General features: G+C 36.6%; 1 pseudogene; it reads right to left on the bottom strand.

The window, feature by feature from the left end:
* Positions 1–2453: 2453 nt before the first annotated feature.
* LOC137986739 (uncharacterized) lies at positions 2454–3085 on the bottom strand (annotated as a pseudogene).
* Positions 3086–4123: the final 1038 nt, after the last annotated feature.

Raw genomic sequence — 4123 nt, 5'->3', positions numbered from 1 at the left:
TAATTAACTTGCGGAATGCCAAAACAAAGGTAGTGCATTTAATCTGGCGGCGTTTTTGTTGTGTTGTGCTTTTAATAAATGTTATTTTCAAGGCAATTGGCTTCAGTCGCTAGCTAAATATATTCGGTTTTCTATGTCTTGAAGAAGCACAGTTCGTCGTCCGAAATTTTCAAACCGAGAGGTGTTGTGGGGCCAGAAGAAAACGAGGAGGAGAAGAGGTAACATGTACCTTGCTTTCGCCAATTCAGTTTTCCAGATTTGATTTTAAGCATTAGAAAAGGAAACAATTAAGGAATTTTTGGTCTTCAAAAATTAATACATTTCAGAAGCCCAGAGGAAAAACGAAAAACAAGAGGAAGAAGAATTGAGAAGAAGGGAAGAGTTAAAGGAAAGACTCGAAAGAGAAAGGATAAAGAAAATTAACCAAAAAAAAGAAAATAAATTTATGAAATTTTATTTGTCAAATGACAATAAATTTGTAGGTACAACTGATCCACACAGCTGCTAACTGTGGGTTATTGTGTTCTCTCCCAAAATAATTGGCCCCTTACAAGCCATACAACCATTCATAAAGTTAAAGCAATTACCCATGGCCAGTACAAAACTCTGAAAAACTTGGTTTTGGTTTTATATGATTTGTTGAGAAAGTGGTGCAAGTATTTTTATGCCAATGTTTATAGCTCGAGCGCACTTAGTGTAACTACCCAACCAAAATTTTTCACCCAGTTTGTTGGCTCTGTATCTTGCCGCAAACACCATAAATTTGTTTACAAATAAGATTAACAGTTTCGTGGTGGTGTTTTTAACATTGGAAAAGGACTCTTGTTGGCTATTAAACTTGTAAAAAAAGTTGTTGGGGGGCTACACCAAGGCCATGTTGCACTACAAGCAAAGGAATGAAAAACTTAAGTAATTGCAAATTACTTTTCTCACTCAAGGGAAATGTTATCGGTACTTCACTGGGATTTGTTTCAACTTGTTAAGATTACTTGTACAATGTTGATCAAAATTAAAAAGTGCAATTTTAATTCCCAGACAATTCAATGTGCTATAAAGCCTCCAATGAGATCTTTTTTATAACACATTTGCATGACACCTAATTTTTCCAATATAAAAAACAGGTCTTTTGCGCCATGATACAACTGCCTTCAGGTTTTAAGTAAGATGGGACAATATAGAACAATTTACATGCTTATTTCAACTAACAATTTTCATTTAATTGTCTATAGTTGTATAAAAAACTCTTATTTAATGCTGATATTAAGAGTAATTTTTAAAATAGCAGTAATCAACTGACAGTAAACAAGGACAATAGGTTCATAGAGCTTCAATAGCTGAACACGTAATGTAACATCCTACAATAAGGTAAAACAATACTGTGGTATTCTGTGGTAATTAGTTAAAATGCCATATATTGTATATTTAATCATTTACAATATTTACATAATTGTATAGAATACCAATGAAGAAGCACTGCATAATAACATTATACTCTAGGGTGCTACTATGGTCCTGTGGCAGACAACTACATTTGTCTTATTTTCCGTACGTTACTTAATGGCTCATCAAAATAAGAATTGCCTTACATGTAAACAATGTGTTAATGTTTAACCTTAGGGTGGCCAAACCAGTTTATTGGCAATTTCTCATAAATAAGAGCAATGGGTTTGATTGTGTGATTACTATACCCCTAGGCCCCTACAAGGTGTAAGGGAAATTTGTTTTTCTATACTTAACTGGCAGTTTTCTGGTTACAAGATGTGTTAACATTTATGACCTATCAAAAATTACACCCAAAATCCATAATGGGTCACATCTTGATGATGAATTTTGTGAAAGCACTGAATGATGTGGATGGAACTTATTTTTATTGGAGCAGGACTAAAACTAGGCTTCTTGTATATGGATGGCATGATTTACTAATTTGAAGGAGTAATCCTTGGTAAAAGGTTTTGAGAAAATTATGTTATAGAACCAATGTCAGTATTTGTAAAATAGTATTGTTTTGTATTCTGGTGTTTGTGCCATTTCATGTTATTGTATTTGTGTGACTTACATTTGCACTTGTTTATTTAACATGTATGGGAGACAGTGTGGCCCAGTGGTTAGGGAGCTTGCCTTGAGATCGCAGTAGATCCGGGGTTCAAGACTCCGCTCTGACCATTTTTTGAATTTGATCATGGTAGTCCGGGGTGCAACTTCCCAGCTGCACTTGTAAATAGCCAACTGGTTTTGCCTCCGGTCAGTTGGGATTCTTAACAGTTTGTTGGTTGTTTATTCTGTTCTGTCGTTTCGTTGTGTTTCATTGGTCCTGAAAAGCCCATTATGGGGAAGGCGGTGTCAATTAAGTACTGTATGTATGATACAGCTCTCCTCAACTATGAAGTAAGCACTTAAAGGTCTAAGCTATGCAAGCTTGGCAACTTTTTGGTGTTTTAACATAGAAAACTATTCTAGCTGTTGTAATTTACAATTGCATCTGATCTGTTTCTGTGTTTAGGTTTCCTGAAATTTGTTCAGAGTGGAGTGGCTTTGAAGCCCCTGGCTCTTGGCCTACCAGTGCCAAGCGATCACATGTATTTTGTGTAGTTGCGTAAGTCCTGTCAAGCCTGTTGACCACTGGGTGTATGACTTTCTGAGCAGTGTTCTGCTTCCATGCCCACGGTGTGCTTGGAAATGGCTTTTCTCATGACATGGAAAGTTAACACATGAAAACTTTCGAAGCAAGTTGGTGTTTGAAACGTTTATTCGGAAACCAGTGACCCAAAGCTGGCACATCGGACATGCAAGGGAATGCTACACTCATGGCGACAGAGAGGAGTGCTCAGCCGGGTGAGTAAAAAACAGGGTTGGAAACATTGTTACAAAGTTTTTCTTTGTCAATAATGTTGACACCTTGTTTTGCTTCTTTTGATCACTGAAAACTTATGTTCTCCATTTTGCAGATTACACTCTGATTGGTTTGAAACAATTTACAAATTTTCCAATGTTTTCAGGGTTGCAGAATTTTAGCAACATCATTACCAACCAGAGCCCCTTTGTGATACACTTGCCTCTTAAATTCATCCTTTTCTAGTAACTCCATCTAATTCGTTTGGAAAGGCCCTTTCCAAATTATTTTATTTTGCTAAGTATGTGGTAGGTCAGTTGTTCCTTGGCTGCTTTCAACTGGCCCAGATGTTGTTTTCGCTTTGTGTTGTTGTTCATCTCTGTCCTTTTTAAGCTACACGCCTGGCCCTTTCCTCTTGCTTTTACAGCTTCCCACTGTGTGAGTAGTGAACCCTACAACAAAGATGAAGCCCTTTTGAAAAAAAAACAGTTACTCATTATAAAATTTAAGATATTTATTATTAATTTTGTTAGAGTTAGACACTTTGTTTCTTATGGCACAACTCCAGTCATACACAATTTTCGTCAGGTAAAAACTAAATACCTTTTATTTACCAAGATTGAAAATTATGGACCACGCATTATGGCCCAAGCAACAAAGTGTGGCAGGCCATGAATTGAGACAAAAAAATTTATGATCTCCTAACCCAATATTACAATAATTTACAATCTTCATCCACAATTATTTATATACTTTTGAGGCATACTTTCCAAAAGTTATGTATTTTTGTCACACTTGAGAATAAATGGTACTGCAAACTCCTTAAACAAAGGAGGAATATGTTGATAATATAAATCTTACAAGATTTATTTTCTATCATTTTATTTTTCAGATGACATGTGTTATTTAATTGTGCACACTGGTACCTTCGCACCTTCCTTTTGATGATAGGGAGCTGTCTCGGTAAGAAACCTCTGAATGCTTCTCTTCAGTGGGAATTAATGGCTTCATGTTTATCCTCCAGCAATTCTTCTAGATTGTCAAACTCCACCGATCAGTTCATCTCGTTTCTGGAATGCCTCAACCATTTCTGGGGATGCCTCTCCATTTGCCTCTTTAACTGTGGTATTATCCAGTGAAACTGGTTTCACTTTCAACAAGCTCAAGGTGCCTGCCTTTCCAAGCCCCAGAGACAAAATGGAGGGGGGCATGCATGACACTGAAGTCATATAACTGGTCCAGTTGCTTGGTAGATGGAGATGCTCTCCAATTGTGGAATTTGGTTGGCTTTTG

The sequence above is a fragment of the Montipora foliosa genome, unplaced genomic scaffold (genome assembly GCF_036669935.1).
Source record: "Montipora foliosa isolate CH-2021 unplaced genomic scaffold, ASM3666993v2 scaffold_290, whole genome shotgun sequence".
Taxonomy (NCBI): Eukaryota; Metazoa; Cnidaria; class Anthozoa; order Scleractinia; family Acroporidae; genus Montipora; species Montipora foliosa.
This window is presented reverse-complemented; position numbering and strand designations above follow the sequence as displayed.